We start from the raw sequence: 19,160 nt of genomic DNA on the forward strand, positions 1-19,160 counted from the left end.
TAGGCCCGCGGTACTTTAGGGCACACTGCCATGCTCAATCCACCTTACACTCTCACAAGCTTTACAGAGCTACTCACTCGTGTGTTAATGTCTCTTTTGTGCTAGACCAAACATTTAATGGCCAGCAGTTTGGTGCTCGCATTTAGAGCAAAGAAAGACTTTTTATTGGGAGGAGGGGGCACCGATCCAGAGAAATCATCAGCCCCCAATGAGGGGAGGGTTGAACAGGGCTAATGGGCAAAGAAAGAAAGAGAAAGTTGAACAGCGCGGGGCCGTGTGCCTGGACTTCTGAGATAGATAGTTAAAGGGTGAAGAACATAATGGAGGGGGAAGAGTGATAGTCTGCTCATGAACGGAAGGAAACAAATTGAGAGATGAGCGTGGGTGACGGGGGAGATGGGGGTGGTGAAACTGTGGCGGAGAAAGAGAATCGCGCTTAGAACTTCAGTAACTCCTGCGCGACTCAACCGCATGGCATGTGGCATGCAGCAGGTAATTCATCACGTCAAAGTTTGCAAGACACAAAAGTGAGAGTGTGGGAAAGCCCTGGATAACAATGAATGCTTATGAGCCCCCCATAAACATTCCCTCCCCCTTTCTCCTCTTCCAATTCCAAAGGAATCCATCCCTGAGCCCAGAACTTCGCCTGCCACACTGTAGAGCAGACAGCCATTCAAGCCCATCCAACAAGTAGAAACGGAAAGACGGAGTAAGAAAAACTTTGTACTAAGCACACAACCTAGTTGCCAGTCATTCTCTTTTTATGTGTTCGCTTCAACTCTCTCTCTTTCTCTCTCGGTGTCTGTCTGTCTGTCTTTGTGCACACTTGCTGATGCTGTCAGGTCCGTGCTGTGCTTTGTGGTTGTGCGAGATAAGATTCAATGATACAAATCTTCAAGATGGCCCCGGCCTCTTGACACCTGATCTGTTGGCCTTTTTTTAAACAAAGCTCTATTCCTAAGTGCTCTGTGGTTTTTCTGTGCACTATACTGTCTCTAGGAAAGCCACACAGCCAGGAAGCTGACAGGTTTTTTTTCTGAGCCTTCACCACAGATACACACAAGTAGCTGTGGGACATTTAGTGTCATATTAAAGTCACAGTCATTGTCTTTTTGTCTTGCAACAAAACATATTAAACAAGATATTTCCTTCTCGGTTATTAAGCCAACAGAGTTTGAAATTAAATGTTGGTAGCACATTGGGTTGGCATGTAGAAAGCCACAGTGATTTCTGCATGCTTAGTGGTATACAGGGGTGCTGTCAATCAGGTTTTCATTAGCTTTCAGTATTACTATAATGAAGAATCTTGTTTTGAATCATCAGGTTCTATTAAAGCTAGATACGTATTCACCTTTCATAGTTTATAGACAGTAATATTGTGGTTTAGCCTATGAAAGGTAAACCAGTTCATTCATAACAATATATGAGACACAGCAAGATCTATCACACCTCTAATGCAGCGGTATGGAACATGAAACCAGCCTTTCCATACAGTCATTACAGCATCTACATGCTAGTGAACAACGTTAGGCTTTGCTGGTGAATCATGTTAAAGTGTACAAGACAACTCTACAGTTAAATGCATGGTCAAAAAAGCTCAAGTCACCCTTCACATGCATTACATTATGCATTACCAAGGGTTTAAGATACCTGTAGTTACAACCAGAATACAAGAACTAAAAATAACCAATGCTGTTGAACAGACCCATCAAGTCTCCACTTACTTTCCCTTTGACCCAAGCTCATTTGTTATTCACAGTTGTGACAGGGGGCAGTCATAAAAAGTTTAAGGTCAGTAAGCAGCCCAGTTAAGGCATTAATTCTTAAAGGGCTAGTTCACCCAAATATGAAAATTCTGTCATCATTTATTCACTCTCTTGTCATTTCATCCTGTATGACTTTATCATCGGCAGAACACAAAATAAGATATTTTGAATCATGTAACCAATATTCTTCAAAATATCTTCTTTTGTATTCTGCGCTGGGTTATTTCATCCCATGGTTGGGTCAGTTATAGACATTGTTAATTTAAACAAATATGGAAAAATTATGTTTTGTCCATATTTTATTCAATGGGTTTAAACAACACAGGACTTTTTTTCTGAAACATTTATATATTAGTCTGGTTGTGGATCACTGTACTACATAATTCCTTGTTTTCCATGAAAAAGTATTAGTAGATAAGCCAAGAATTTTCTACTGTTGAGTATCCTTTGCTCTCCAAAAACAAGATAACTTCATGATACTACATGAAAACGTTAAGGCACATGCATAAAAATATTATGCTGAAAAGAACATTACACTGTGCTAAATGTAAAAACAAAGCATGCTTTACAACTTAAAAAAAAACGTATTCATTGCTCTCCTCCTGTAAACTGTACTATGGACTTTACTGTATGTTGCTCACAGTACACTGATAGAAAATCCATGTGTGATTTGTCACCATTTCCACAAAGTTTGACACCCAGGCACACAAGCCCCATCCTTAATGGACACTCTGCGCACGCTAAACAAATTAAGCCCACGCATTACAGCTAGAGTGCTAGACAGAGAGAGATAAAGATGCTAAAGCTAATGGCTACCAACACTCTCTTCTTACTCAGTGATTGATGACAGTCGGTAACATAGTTACCGAACCCCCGGAGGCATGCTGGATAGGCATCCCCGCAGCTAGACATTGAAGGACGCTTGCATACCCTGAGCGAACGAGTCAATGCATTACTATCCATCAACGCCTAGACGCCTTTAACACCATTACAGAGATACTTTCACTTAGTCTAGACATGCGAAAAACAAACTGATCATCTTCACCTATAGATGGTGATGGAAACCATGCTACGGTTCATCCCCCTATATGACAGTTTCAAGTGCTAAAATTGGTGTTTGGTCACGTGTAGATGTCAGGCTGATCTATACATGCACAATAAGTAGTGTACTAATACGTCAAAATCAAGAGGACAGGCAGCCTGGTAAATTTGAATTTAAGAGACAAGTAAGCATTGTAAATGTTACCCAACAGCTCCGTAAAATGACTTCAATTGAGGACTCCTTGAGAAGATAATTGCGTTAGTCTGATAAACAGCAATAACTGTAGCAACGGTGCTGGCAGAGATAAGGAACAAGACGGGTGAAGCCCATTAGGACACACTTCCTCACGAGAGGGAGAGTGAATCTCTCACACATCAGTGGACGTTAATCAGATCTGGGGCCAGGAGAGGGTCTCATCTGCACCTTTCATCTTTCGCTCTCCTGCTACCACTCCATCTGTCACTCCATCATTTTACCTACAAATCTCCTTCCTGATTAATGCACACACCATTCCTCCTGTGTGCTGACTGTATTATCCAAGTAACCGGTATAAGGTCCAATCCTGAGCTTCTTTAGAATAAGGATGTAAAGTGCTAAAATAGACACAGTGAGAATAAACAGTGGGGATGGTGTGTGGTTTCATGTAAACCAAATATTACATGCAGTTCAACGCAACGGCACCGCACAACAGGGAAACTAATTAGCAAACATCATTTTGACAGATATCGTCATGGTTCCGTTACGGTTACACCCACGATCATTTTGAGGCCTGTTGAGAATTACAGCGCACTCTTCAGCCCCTTTTAGAACCTGTCATGGTCAGTAGGATAACCAGCAATCTCTAAGCTCCGACCTGGCCTCGGATCTTGGTGGAGAAATCTGCTGAAAGTCATAAGAAGACCCCCAGGGCTCATGCCGTGACCCCAGGGCACAATTACGCCCAGTGTTTCCAAACACGGCACCAAGTTTGTCATGAGTGAGTGAGGTTGAGAGAATAATCTGACTCAACAGTGAGGCCCCTTCTTCCACTTGCATGTCTTTGATTTTGACCTCATTTAACCCTGCAAAGACCAGTAATAGTGAAGCAGGGGGATGGAGCCAAAGACATTCTAATATTTATTTACTTTTCATACATTTTTAAATATGGGCCCTTGCGTATTCTTTCAAAAAATGATGTAATTAAAAGTATCGTTATTTCCCCTCTCTTAAAGTTTCAAGCCAAGCTAAGCTTGTTATTTGGGAACCAGCTTCCTTTATGTGGTTGAAGGTGGACAAAACCATTAAGAATAGCATGAGTAGTTACCAATGATGAACAAGTCAAGCGAGCATGGTTGGTATCCAAAGTAATCATTTCTGGATCAGTTGTGGCTTTCAGTGGCTGTGAACCATAAAATCTGGAGCAGGCGCACAACAATTTAACTGCTTATTGACGTATGCTTGAGCACCCTGCAATAGAGACGAATGAAAAATCACTTTTTTTCTCATCGAATCTCAAATATTGCCTTTTTTAGGACAAACTATTATTTATTTGGCAGAAGCAGACTAAATCACAGGTCTAAGATATATAAACTGGAAATCATTGTCAGTTTAAACAGATTTTAAGGCTAAGGAAATTAGATTTAGTTGTAAAACATCATCTTTTATACAGTACAAACTATTATATGTGGCTCTTGAAGTATCGCGCAGAAAAAGCAGAAAAACAAAAGCAATTTCATCTTCATCTACAAATTCATTTACCTGTGTTTTTGATAAAAATATTTATTTATTAATTAAATTAGCAAGTTCATGAAAAAATAAGGAACATGACCAAGAACAAGAACAAGTTGTCTCTCCATCAACAGATAAATTGATTTTGAGACTTCTCAAGTTCATGGGAATTAAACTTGAGGAGAAAAAGAAAAGAATTTAGGGCATTGTGGTGGTCTGAAGAGTCTATGTGGTTGAAAAGTTCAGACACCCAGATAAAAAAAGGAGACAGAGAAAATGAAATCTCAGGATTAGAAAAACAGCTTTTCAGATCAATGGCCACGAAAAGGTCTGAGTATCGATTCGAGAAAGGTACTTGTGGCGTATGAAAACATAGAGGTGGATTTTCTGTCTGCTGATGGCTTTGATGACCTTCCTTGGGTCCTCAGAGGCAGCAAACCACCTAAAAACCTTTCATATCTCAGGCCCGTGTCCATTCCTATCAAACTCAGGGGTGGGATAGTATAACCCGACTGAATCATATTAAAGAAAGGATGAAAGAAAAGCCTCAAGGCTGTCCATTCTGATATTGGTAGTGAACTGTAATTGGCTCGTAGCCCACTGATATGATGCTGTCAGCTCTTACATGACTGACGGCCTTTAGTCCCAGAAAGCCTCATTTGTGGTGAGTTTCTCACACACTTTTGCAATAATTATCCCCTTCATCTCCTTGAGTAAAATGTACGACTCACGTTCTGCTCATGTGAACAAAACACACAGAGTTCAATGCAGGAGTAGCTGAAAGCTGATACATGTCAGTTAAAGGAGTTGTTCTTCACTCTTCACACTAACCCTCTTTCTTCTCTCAACAGGTTGTGGTCTAGCTTTTGTCGAAACTAGTAACTTTGTATTAGCACCTATTGTACCATTGCTCTTTTATGACAAATCGCTTATTGCTCCCCGAACTCTTTTAAGTCGCTTTGGATAAAAGCGTCTGCTTAATGACTAAATGAAAATGTAATGTACAAGTTTGAAATGGCAAGAGGGTGAGGAAATGACAGAATTTTCTATTTGAAGGTGAACTACTCCTTTATGACGGACAAGTGAATGGGAAATTGTAAGTTAACTACTCACATTGTCCCGCAATCAAAGATAATTTACAATATATTGTGAAACCAGGCTGGAATACAACTATACAGCTAAAAGTGAAATCTACATACCATCTGCTGTATCTACACCATTTAAAACCTTTGACATTAATACTGTATATCTTCCACTTTAGCATTGAAACTATATGATCCACCTGCCAAACACATTGCTCTCTCTTTCTCTCTCTAGGATTGTCTATAGATATACTCAAAGTGGCAATACGATTGCTATTGCAATACGATTTTGAATAAAGTGGCTTCGGGCAAGTTTTAAGTAAAGCCACACTTTACAAGAACAAGAGGGACAGACTATTGATTTAGAGAAGGGAGAATCCATTACTAAGGGTCATTCTTAATCCTGTCTTACAGGGATACCAGCCATATTGACCACAGGTGGATAAATTGAACAGAGGAAGTGAAGATATGCACACACAAACACCTCTTCCGAGAAGATAATTCACTAAGGAGAATGAGACATGAGCGATGCAAAACAGAGGGCGATAAGAATGAGCCTCCAGTGGAATTCAGATGGGGTTATCTCTTTCTAAAAAGGATGTTTATAGTAAAAGACTGGCTTTGTTGCTGTCACCACCACCAGATTTTTCAATATGTATTCTTACATAGTCACAAACAGCACTAATGATTACACTAAGTGCAGGAAACTAAATGCACTAAAGTGTGACACATTTTGCAAAATAAATGGAGTCTATTTATTATTATGTCTCCAATAATATTAAAACATTAATGTTACTAACAATAGTAGCAAAGGTATTTAGTAACGTTGACATATTAATGTTACTAATGACATTGTGTTTAAAAAAAGTATTTATTAACATTAAAAAAAGAATGATTAATTTCAGGGTAGAGGTGGGAAAGGTAAAGCATTAAATGTGCATTGTCTTTTATATGCATTGTCTTCAAATACTCATATTCATCAGTTTTTTTCAACCAATAAGAATAATGACAAGATTTAGACACTAGACATTAGAGTAAAATATTATCAACGCCAACAAAATCCATTTTTTTACTGCAGCAGCATGCATGGATTATTACTGTTTAATGCTGGTCAAATGCGCCATATTTACACCAAAATAACATAATTATAAGATTAATGTTATTTCATTGTAATTTCTTAATTGTAAAGTCAAAGCCCTGTTAAACTATATGGGGAGCCTGCAACCTTCAGCCAAAAACACGTAATGGCTAATAAATGTATGATTTCTTTGACTTCTAGATTTAAACAAATGAATTCCATTTACGGTCATGTGGTGTATTGAAGGGTCATTTAAAGAGAGAAAGCGGCGCGGCTCGCGTTTTCCACTAGGTTTTATCCGCGAAATGTGAATCGGGCCTAAGAGTAACTCTGCTCTAGAATTCAAGGCGTTTATATTATAGTATTTTTTTATCATAGTAAAAAACATCTCCATATCGTTCCCAACCGAAGTATTGTTTGGTGTGAAACATGTTGAACATTAATGGATAGGCAGTCGATTCCTTAAATGAACAGCTGTTTCCTCACAAAAGCAATTTATTCAGTGTAGTTAAGCTTCTCTTCCATTGATATTCATTAAAAAAACTGCCTCTGGTCTCCCTTCCTGCGTACAGGCGTAGGTTGCAGGCTTTCCTTTTAAAAGGGCTTTGATAAGAGTATCTCTGGTTGAGTTTCCATAGATGCACACTTTTTAAAAACATAATTTACAAAAAACAAAGAGACAAAACAATCGCAATGACATCTCTGTATATAATTATCATCGCTGATACCTATAACTTATATTTTTATCAAAGAGATCAAATACTAAAGCGTAATTTGTTAAAATTGTTTCACTGACTGTACAATACAATGAAATGCAAATCCATGTAAACAATCAGACATGGGGGCCCAGCTTGGGTGGGATCATGCGTTGCAACAGGTCCGCTCCTCCTGTCAATCATCAGAGACCACTTCCCACTTGTCTCAATATGTATCAAAATCCTAATCAAGTACATTATTTTTCTGCTTTTATGGAGCTTTACACTGCTTAACCCTGGGTTATATATTATCATTTACACACTTTTAACTATCGACAATTTTCTTTATTTTTAAAGCCCACGTGCAATCAATATGAAAGCTTTTTCCGTTTATTAAAAATAAGTTAGCCTTAAAGGATGTCAACAAACATATATGCTCCTACCTGCTGACAAAATTCCCATTTATAAGATATAAGCGTTCAAATCTGACAGTCTGGCACAACAATCTAGAAATTCCATGACATCACGCAACACTTCAGCCTCTCGTCAAAGTTCTTGTTCAATCTAATTCGCTCTAGAATCCGAAGAGTCCCGCCCCATTCAATATGAGAGCTGCGGAAGCAGCACCTCATATCAGCCACCTTATATCGTCTTACATGGTGAATGAAACATAGCCCACTAGATGGGAGATGGGGATGATCCAGACAGTATAAACATTAACATTAAAGTCTTTATTTTGCGTAAGTGTCACGTGAACTGTTGCACTTGAATGTCCTCCGGTTCAGAGACATGATAGCACAGAGCTAATCATACAGTGTACATCGAAGAGATCAGATATCGCTGCGTTATGAGTAAAAGAGAAGACAAACGCCAGTGTCACACACCAGCGTAAATAACAAGCTTCAAATGACACATCACTGGTATCACTGATCTTCCCATTCTTTTCAATAGACTTTAACACCACTGTGATTATAACGCTGTTCGCAGAGTAGAACAGTGTTGTAGGCCTACTTGTTATTAAATCCCAAATTATGAAGTGTTGAACTAAAAACACGATAAATTGTTTTAAGTCTTAGAATTTTAAGTCTGAACCTGTTCTGTGGCCTGCAGATGAGCCTGGTTTGTGGAAGCTCTTCGATCGTTCGTTGTGCCTTTGTCTAATACAGGTGAGTCATTGAATGTAATCTCCCTGTGTCAGAAAGCATCGATCTTGTCCCTGCCTCTCAAGTTAAGCTCTGTCCCAAGAGTGCATGTCCATCAGGGCTCTCAAACCCTCTTTCTGTGGAATACATTAGGTGACAAACAGGCCTGCAACTGCAAAAATTTTCAGTTCTATTAGTAAGGGAAACTTGCTTTATTGCTTTTTTGCTGCATTCAAACAGATGAGTGTTGGTGAGTGTATGAGTTTACTGTCATATCGCCCAACAAACATTTTTGTTTTACCAATATATTTTTATTAAAATAATTGATGTCGGAATAATTATAAAAGGACTTATTTTGAGTGTGATCTGTAGACACACAGTTATCAAGCATTATTTATATAGCGCTTTAGACAGTTTTCATTCTTACAAAGCAGCTGTACAAGAAAACATTGACTTTAAGCAAAACATATAAGGTTATGCAAGTCAAAACACAGGTCAAATATCAGACAGACTATAAATTCCCATATGATTCCTAAATTCTAGCAGCTCCCCGGCCAGGCAAACAGTGCAAAACAGTATGCAAACTATTAGAATCAGTTCTGGCATCCTGATTTAGGCCTCAGTATTTTTTTATTTGTCAGACATGGAAATCAGTATTTATGACAGTTTGCGAAATGTAGTGAACTCAACACCCACCCCCCCTTCCCCATGCCTGTTGGTAGTCACTGGGAGTTTAGGTCGGTCTTATTAGTGTGCAATATTATCATATTTCACGGGCGAGCAGGCCGGAGAAGGTAATTACCTGCCCTGTGCTATTAAGCCCTGTTTAATTCCATTCATTTTCGCCTGGCCGGCTCAAGCAAAGGGCTGCTGGCATTTATTTCCCATCTGTAGATTTACGAGTACCGTGCTTGGCCAAGCCATAAAAAATCTGGGGAAGAAAACCGCTCGATGTGTCAATGTGTGTTCACGCGAACGTGATGGTGACAAACTCGAGAACGATGACTGTAAACCTTCACACGTTTATTTGCGGCTGTTATATAAACAGCATGGATAGACAATTTTTTTTTTTATATTAGAGAAAACCGACATAATTTTTTTATGGACAAACTGCAGCCGAGGCCTCGTCCCTGAGATGAAGGACGCTCCGCCCAGGGAGCAAAATGCAAAGGCAAATGCGATCCGATCTTTAGACAGGTGTTCGCTCGCCACCTGTGAGATTTGTTCTGAGTCAATTCAATCGTTTTGTTTACCTCTCATTTAAAGATCTAAATAAAATCCTTTCTCTTCCTTGTCAGCGGCATCCTCGGGTTTGATAAAAGCACGTCTCTCTTCTGCTTTTCAGCGTAACCGTGTTTCCTACGTTTCGTGATGCATTTTTCATCATAAAAAAGGCTCGATATCGGATGAGCGTCTGAGGCAGAGTATTGATTGTAATTTCCTGCAACGTTCATTCCAATCACAGACTTTATTAAGAATCTTATTTATGTCTGCGGTAGGATGGGTGACCCAACAAGCGTACCAACCGAGAATAAAACAAAGACGGCCTACTGTATTATCATTTTACGTTCTACCAACGACCCTTCTACAGTAGGCCTACGTTTTAAAAGTGGTAGATTGCTGACATTCATAAGTATTGAAATATGTCAGTATGCTTGAAACATATCTGTATGAGACATTGAGACTTCTTGCTGCATCTTTCGTGTATTTATAGTAATGTTTCATTTAAACTTTAGTCTCTCTTATTTGACACTGTGGCCTCTGAAAAATAAACTAAACTGCAATTGGACAACATGGATTATTTTGCAAAGCCAAGGCTCTGTTTTGTGCGAGTCTGCCCCCTTGTGGTAACAGTGTGACATTGCAGTCCTGGATGTGTAGGTTTATATTGATGGTGTGAACGATTCTGACGATTTGGCTTTTTCTATATGAATCATTGAAAAACTACTTAGAAGAGGTGTGTATATTGTTCATAGTGCAGAACCTTTTCTAAACAAGTAGGAGATTGCTTTAATGCAAAAATACTATGGACCTGCATTTTATTCATGCAAAGAATTATTTATTAAATTAATATATTTTGATACAATAATAAAACAAATTATGATAAATTAAACTCTTAGCAGAAACACAGAATACAAATCACTGGTTAAAATTCCATTCAAAATAAACAATTTTTTTTTTAAGACGGAACACTAATATCTGTAGTGCTTTGACTCACAACCGAGTACATTCAGACTTACTGTACGGCATATAGAAATAAAACATTCCAGTTGATTTATCCTTGAGATCCCATATTCATTTGATATTTCCTAAGCTGTTTCTTGCTTTTCCCTCTCTTTCTCTGGAGGATTTTTGCCAGTGTTCTTTTCCTTTTTGTTGTTCTGTCCGTTGTTGTAGATGTAAAAGTAGTCTGTGGTGCTTCTGTGTCTTTTCTGTGTGGTTCGTGTGATGTTTCTGTTGAGTGATTTGGTTCTGTACATTGTTTTGCAGAACTCAGTGGAGATTGTGAGGTCTCTGTGGATGCTGTAGCTGGTTGGGTGGATTTTGTCCAGATTTTTGTCTGAAATCCTGTCGTTTTGAATGTGGCCACTGTTGATGGAGCAGTTGAGATTGGTTCTGTTCTTGAGCTGGTCTTAGTCTCTGGTCCTGGTGTTTCGATTGATGTAGTTGGGATGCGGGTGGATGTACTTGTTATGCACATAGTGGTACTTAAGGGGGGGGTTGTTGCCTTTTTTGCATCTAGTTCTTTCATTGCCATCTTGGCCCAATTATCTTCTGGATTTGAACAAATAGTTTTATTTACCTTGGTCAGGAACCTGTTCACACAAACATTTTAGATATTTTTTGTTAGCATTGTTTAATGATGCAGCCATATATTTTCGATTCTGTGTAAAAACAGCATATTGATTAATAGTCAAATAACCCTCAACTTACACTGTAGCTCTGAGAGGACAAAGTGGTCTTTTTTGTATATAATAATCCAGAAGGTTTCCAACTTCTTTTCTGGTCTTTGACACCTTAAGACAGCAGGTTTTTGGAATAAATCCTATTACATAAGCACATAAGAAATGTTATTCAGTTAAATAATAAACTTAACATTCACAGTCTGAAATCGTACATGAACTCTCTTATAAAGCTACATTGTCACGTGGAAAAACTCTACATTTTAATAAGGTCAAAGTTACTAAAGCCAAACCAATATGTAAAACTCCAAAAAGCAATAAAACTAAACTGGTAAAACTCACCCGCTATCACAACTCTATTCAGCTGTATATAATACAGGAGAAGCATTGGAAGAATGAACTTCATCTTGTCCTGTTACACACTACAAACTATGAAACTGTTCTGGGTTGAAGGGTCTATGTTGAGGGAGGTCTCTCAGCCCACAAAGCTCACCACCCTTGCTGATCACTTTTCTCCATCATGTAGGCCCACAGAGACCTCAGTCAGGGACAGGAAGAGATGAGTGAGCTGTTGAAGACAGAAAGAAATACATTCAACCACACAGAGGAAAGTAAGGGGTTACATAGTTAAGTTGATTGATATTTCAGTATGATGAACTCATATTGTTCACTATTGCCTAAACATTTAGACTTTAAACAAACTATTTAAAGGGATAGTATTTTGTCATTTATTCTCCAAGGTGTCATTCCCAACCTGTTTGACTTTTTCCTCTGCAGAACACAAAAGAAAATATTCCCAAAAATGTCCAGAAATTGCCCCCAATTGACTTCTATTGTATGGACACAAAACCACCAAGACATTTCTCAAACGATCTTCTTTGTTTTACAGAAGAAAGAGTCAAATGCAGGTTTTGAATGACATGGTAAAGAAATATGAAATACATTTTTTGTGAACTGTCCTTTTATTATGGCCCATATAAAAAGCGTGGTGCTGCTGGTAACAATGCAGCATTATTTCAGACATTATTATTACTGTACATTCATAAAGCACACTGGTTGAGTATGCATCCATATACTAGAGCATTTACATAATGTATACAGGATAACCATGGTGGGGTTACCATGGTACATGTAACAAAAAGCAAAGGATTTTCATGGTAGTTTTTGGGCGTACACTATATGTAGAGTTAGACCTGACTACATTACTCACCATAGATACTGTTTACAAATATAACTTCATTGATACATGTTTTCTGATATAATTACAAAACTAAAATATGCTGCACACAAGAGTGACAAAAGAAAGCTTTTATTTTGATGTTGAATGTAACAGTAAAATCAAAATTGTGTAGCTAAAAATAGAACCTTGTGCACTTTGTACTGTAAGCGTGAAGATAATGCAGGTCCTTTAAATGCCTGTGGAAACTACAGAGGCTTTAAAGGAGACGTATTCTCAAAACCATTGTCTTTTTTCTCCCTCAGTGGGATATTCCACATTTCAGTGAGACCTTAAAACAAAACCAGCTCCCACCCAGCACACACCTACAGTTCAACTGAAACTCATTTTAGATTAAATTGTCTCTTCGTGACATACAGAATGAACAAATGCACATTGTTTAATGTGATTATACATAATGTAAAGAAGGTTACAAGGTTAAAATCTAAATTTTCTTTCTATAAACTTTATGTGAAAGTGAATGTGTCTCTCTAAATGAATAACCACATGCGCATTTCCTGTTTCAAACTCACCAAGGGAAACATGTGATGTCCTGTACCTATATTTGTAGAGAGGTGATGTAGATGAGATGCGGCAGACCACATGCATCTCTCATCACATTTTGTTTGTTAAGAGGAAATAGTTGTGCTTGCACCTGACGACGTTGGCAAGAGTATGCAAACCTGTGAAACAAACTGCAGCCCGTGGTTAACGTTTTGGACACATCTCACTGTATTCAAGAAAAAGAATGACATCAACTTGACCTGAGTCACTGGAAATTGTTGGGTTATAATTTTAGTTACAGTAATAGTGGTTGTTAGTACTTTGAGTCAATGTATTGTGGTAGTTTTTCAAGGCTCAAGTCAGAAATGTTTTGTTCAGAACACAAACCTTGTTCTTCTTATCTTATCCTCTGATGAACAGTACGAAGTAAATACATTTGGCATAGAGAAAAAGACAGACCCTCCACCAGTCTAACCTGTCCAGCCATGGTTAAAACCACTTATCACACTTAAGCTACTTCATGATATTTCAGAACGTTTTATTTACAAGAATTATTGTCACTCATTCATTTTTTCCACAGTCAAAATGTTTAATAATGGGGGAGTTTGTAAGTAACTGGTCATCTCAATTGATGGGAAATCCCACCACATGTCATATATTCTTAGCTCACTCGTCTGACTGTATATTCATGTTATGTGAGCGCACATGATTTTAAAGATGTTTTTCAAAAGTCCCATTGAATACAAGAAGCCTTTGTCAGTTTTATACATATTGCGTTTTTATTTACAGGCTGGAACAAGCATGCTTTCTGCAGAATAGACATAAAAACACACTTTACAAAAATGAAAACAATAAACAGCTGAACATAAAATAATCCAGAAGTTTCAAATAATCATTATTTAAACAGCCATAAAGCTCAGTGGTGTACTTTCTTGTTGTGTGAGAGCGACTGTCCTGCATTGTTTAGTTTTCATCCCTGATGAACTCACCTGCCTGTAAATTATGAAGATCCTGAAGATCTTGGCTAACTGGTTCATTGGTTTTTATTTGTGGTTGTAGTTTAAGGCTGTTTTATACAAAAGTAGGAACTTAAATATTTCTTCTCCTGCGACTTTAAACAAAATTGATTGTTTTTTGTATGAATATATTTATTGTCATAAAGTTCAGTGATTATAGGTGGCAATGTTGTTGCTGGTGTTATAGACTCCTTGGACAAAACATCCATCTGAAATGTCTCTGTGATTTGGGAAGAACTGTGTTGGTGGTGCTCCATTGGTTCAGTTATTTTGATAAAATGCTCTTCCTTGTTATTATTTGTTTTCTTAGTTGAGGTTCTTAAATTATGTTTATGATCCTGAACCCACAGCTCTGTTGGAGAAGCACACATTTTCTTGACTGTAAACTTATTCAACTATCTGATTGGAAATGTTGTTTCAGGACTAACAATGAACCTACGCACCTACAATGTACAACTGGTACAATGTTCTACATTTCTACAAATCTACATTTGTGATTGTTTACATTGGTTACACATGTTTACAGTGAAATCCTAGCATATTAATATAACATTCCACATTCTGTTTCACATTCCTCAAAATTGTAAGTGTTTAATGAAGATGCAGAATTAAATGATCTTGTTTTTTAAAAGATTCAAAATCTTGTAAGACTCTGGAGCTGGTTGGTTCATCTTTTCTGTAATTTTGAATCTGGTCACATTTGTTGTTACTGTACCTGTGGGGTTCTTGATTTCTTGCCCTGGATTTTTGATGACTGTAGTTGGGATGGAGGTGGATGTAGTTGTATCCCACACAGTGGGTCCGATAGAAGGTTTTATTGTGACTTTTTTTGCATCTAGTTCTTTCATTGCCATCTTGGCCCAATTATCTTCTGGATTTGAACAAATAGTTTTATTTACCTTGGTCAGGAACCTGTTCACACAAACATTTTAGATATTTTTTGTTAGCATTGTTTAATGATGCAGCCATATATTTTCGATTCTGTGTAAAAACAGCATATTGATTAATAGTCAAATAACCCTCAACTTACACTGTAGCTCTGAGAGGACAAAGTGGTCTTTTTTGTATATAATAATCCAGAAGGTTTCCAACTTCTGTTCTGGTCTTTGACACCTTAAGACAGCAGGCTTTTGGAATAAATCCTATTACATAAGCACATAAGAAATGTTATTCAGTTAAATAATCTTTACATTCACAGTCTGAAATCGTACATGAACTCTCTTATAAAGCTACATTGTCATGTGGAAAAACTCTACATTTAAATAAGGTCAAAGTTACTAAAGCCAAACCAATATGTAAAACTCCAAAAAGCAATAAAACTAAACTGGTAAAACTCACCCGCTATCACAACTCTATTCAGCTGTATATAATACAGGAGAAGCATTGGAAGAATGAACTTCATCTTGTCCTGTTACACACTACAAACTATGAAACTGTTCCGGGTTTTTTAGATGTCTTTGACAATTCAAGTCAGCACATTTTTGGAAGAAATCCTATTACATAAGCACATAAGAAATGCTATTCAGTTAAATAATCTTTACATTCACAGTCTGAAAACATTTCTACTCTCTCATGAAGATACACTGTCAACTCAACCATCTCTACATTTAAATTAAGTAAATTTTGCTAAATTCGAAATACAATGTATAACTCTGAAGCTTTAAAATGAAAATGATCAGAACTCACTTGTTACATTGACACTTATCAGCTGTATATAACAAAGAAGAAGCGTTAGAAGAATGAACTTCATCTTGTCCTTTGGCACACTTCAACTGGGTTAAAGGGTCTATTTTAAGGCAGGTCTTGCACCAGAAGAACGTTTCCGTAGTTGCAGAACTATTTGGCGGAAGTACCTGCTTTTTGTTACGTTCGCATTGCAGGAACTGGTAAGAATTTAAATTCAGGGATGCCTTTTGGAGGGACAAAATCCCAGCCAACACAGTACGTTCTGACGACGTCGCCAGTTTGTCTTCATTTGGTCACCTTGACATTACTTTGTGGCCATGTTCTGAGGACGTCTTGGCAACGTTCCATTTCTTATAATGTTTGTTTACGTTCCAGAAACGTCCTAACCACATCCTCAAATAACGTCATGAATTTATCCCATGGAGAAAGTTGTAGCGACATGATGTACTGGGCTGTGTCTCCCGAAACCTTCTTAACACTACGTCTTACTTAAATTCTATTTTGTATTACATTTTCATTTCTACTTCAATTTAGTTTTAATTTTACTAATAAAATACTCTGGTTTAATACACTTAGTGTAAGCTATTGAAGCGTTTTCATGAATAAAATTGTCATACACTGATGGTTGTTAGCGTTTTTAATTTCAGCCTATTATCCCAAGGCATATCAGCTGGCAAACCATTTGACAGGAAAGGCGTAGTCTATTTAAAGTTTGGTCAAACTTTGGCAGCCAAACTATGGCAGGCGCCTTACGCAGAGCCAGTTAATAAGTGTATTTGCACAATTTCATTAGAGAGTATCCCTGGCTACCATGTCAGAAGAGAAAATTCAACACAAATTTAGCCTGCCACGGGAGCACATTCTGCAGCCCTTGCATCTTGTTGGTCCAACTTTGTGTAGACAAACTCGACGGAGCTACCCCATCAGCCCTCGAAAATCAGCTGCTGCATGACAGCTTATAGTTTTTATGCCGTTTTCTGGAGGTGTTTGGGGATGAATATGGGCTCAGAAAGACCTCAGTGTGACGGAGCGTTCACTCAGTGACAAACATCCTGCTCCGTCTTGACACTGATTACATACGTATGGTTTTCGCCAGGAACGACGTGATGGAGGCACATCAAGGCTTCCATGCCATTGCGGGTGTCCCGCGAGTGATTGGCATTCTGGATGGGACACTTATCCCATTTTTACATTTATTCATTTGGCAGACGCTTTTATCCAAAGCGACTTACAAATAGTTTTTTTACAGTGGCACATTACTGCAGAGCAATCAGGGGTAAGATGCCTTGCTCAAGGGCACTTCAGTCATGACCTGCTGGCACTGAGATTAGAACCGGCAACCTTCTGATAACACTCTTTACTCTTTACACTCACTTTACCCACTCTATAACGCAAGGTAGAGTGAACAATCGATTCTCGAGGCATCTATATCAACCTAACGTTGCACTTAAGGAGGTTTACCGTAAGTAACCTCAAAAGGTATAGTTCGGAGAACACGCCTAGAAAAGGTATAACTTGAGTTAAGGTGTACCTTTAGAGTCTTCGTAGCTGTCATGATTCTGCTGCATCATGTCATGTTTCTCTTAGTATAGTGGCAGGATCATGACAGAACCTCATGTTTAATGTGGAGAGAGGCAATTATTGTTGTAATTGCCTTCCATACGCTCTCTCTGGGTCTCGTCTCTGTTCCCATCGCCTCGCCCTATACCTGTTTCCCTCTTGATTTGCTCCCTTACTTAATGCCCTTGTGTCTTCTGTCTTGTGCTGGTTCATTGTGGTTTGTGTGGTGAGTTCTTGTCTCCTGTTCAGTGTAGTTTAGTCTAGTCCAGTTATATGTATTTAACTCAAGTGTTGTCTAGTTCAGTTAGTTTATCCCTGTTTCTATGTGATGTTTACACCGTGTTTGTTATGTTACCCCCCCCCCGTTGGTTTTTGTTTTGTCTTATTATTTAAATATATGTTAACCCCTTACCCGCTGTCTGCACCTGGGTCCTCTGTCCTTATCTCACCACACGATCATGACAGAATGAACCAGCCATAATCGGACCTAGCAGACAGAGGGATCGTTGTGGCAGCAGTAGAGGCTGCCGGGTGCCCCTCCAGGGTTAGAGGCTGCCGGACTCCCTTCCAGGGCCAAGAACGCCGGACTCCCTTCCTGAGTCAGGGCCGCCGGACTCCCTTCCAGGGTTGAGACTGCCGGATTCTTGCTCAGGGCCGAGGCCGTCGGACTGCCTTCCAGGGTTGAGACTGCCGGTCTTCCCTCCAGGGTCGAAGCCGCCGGAATCCTGTGGCCGCCAAGGATCCCCAGCCAGGCATTCCAGGTCGGTGCAGCCGGGCATTTCCGCCCGGTGGAGCTGAGCATTCCTGCCCGGCGGAGCCAGGCATTTCCGCCCGGTGCATGCGGCCATAACAGCCCGGTGTATGCGGCCATTCCAGCCCAGTGCATCATGTCTGTGTCTGCCGGCTATCCAGTTTGTGTCTGCCGGTGCTATCCAGTTTGTGTCTGCCGGAGCTACCCAGTCCGTGTCTGCCCATGTTTGGACTTCCCTTTGGACTCTTGTGTGCCCCTTCCCTTGGACTCTTGTGCTTGCTTGTTTTGATTTGTTTTATGATGTTGATTTGGTTTTGCCTATGTCATTGTCTCTCTTGTCTTGTTTGTGCCTTGAGGAGCATCATGTTGCTGCTCCTTAAGGAGAGGCTTCTGTCATGATTCTGCTGCATCATGTCATGTTTCTCTTAGTATAGTGGCAGGATCATGATAGAACCTCATGTTTAATGTAGAGAGAGGCAATTATTGTTGTAATTGCCTTCCATACGCTCTCTCCGGGTCTCTACTCTGTTCCCATCCTCTCGCCCTACACCTGTTTCCCTCTTGATTTGCTCCCTTACTTAATGCCCTTGTGTCTTCTGTCTTGTGCTGGTTCATTGTGGTTTGTGTGGTGAGTTCTTGTCTCCTGTTCAGTGTAGTTTAGTCTAGTCCAGTTATATGTATTTAACTCAAGTGTTGTCTAGTTTAGTTAGTTTATCCTTGTTTCTATGTGATGTTTACACCGTGTTTGTTATGTTACCCCCCCGTGGGTTTTGTTTTGTCTTATTATTAAATATATGTTAACCCCTTACCCGCTGTCTGCACCTGGGTCCTCTGTCCTTATCTCACCACACGATCATGACAGAATGAACCAGCCATAATCGGACCCAGCAGACAGAGGGATCGTTGTGGCAGCAGTAGAGGCTGCCGGGTGCCCCTCCAGGGTTAGAGGCTGCCGGACTCCCTTCCAGGGCCAAGAACGCCGGACTCCCTTCCAGGGTTGAGACTGCCGGAT

At 39.2% G+C, this 19,160-nt stretch overlaps 2 long non-coding RNA genes across 2 annotated transcripts; both read right to left on the reverse strand.

The window, feature by feature from the left end:
• Positions 1–10,535: 10,535 nt before the first annotated feature.
• On the reverse strand, positions 10,536–11,848 carry LOC306892251. Its single transcript, XR_013786448.1, has 3 exons — positions 11,758–11,848; positions 11,447–11,558; positions 10,536–11,328 (listed from the first exon to the last, which is right to left on the reverse strand). It is a non-coding gene; the product is annotated as an uncharacterized lncRNA (long non-coding RNA).
• Positions 11,849–13,892: 2,044 nt separating this feature from the next.
• Positions 13,893–15,961, reverse strand: LOC306892250. The gene is made up of 5 exons (XR_013786447.1): positions 15,838–15,961; positions 15,490–15,644; positions 15,182–15,293; positions 14,867–15,063; positions 13,893–14,503 (listed from the first exon to the last, which is right to left on the reverse strand). It is a non-coding gene; the product is annotated as an uncharacterized lncRNA (long non-coding RNA).
• Positions 15,962–19,160: the final 3,199 nt, after the last annotated feature.

This window comes from Barbatula barbatula (genome assembly GCF_947034865.1).
Source record: "Barbatula barbatula genome assembly, chromosome: 3".
NCBI classification, from domain to species: domain Eukaryota; kingdom Metazoa; phylum Chordata; class Actinopteri; order Cypriniformes; family Nemacheilidae; genus Barbatula; species Barbatula barbatula.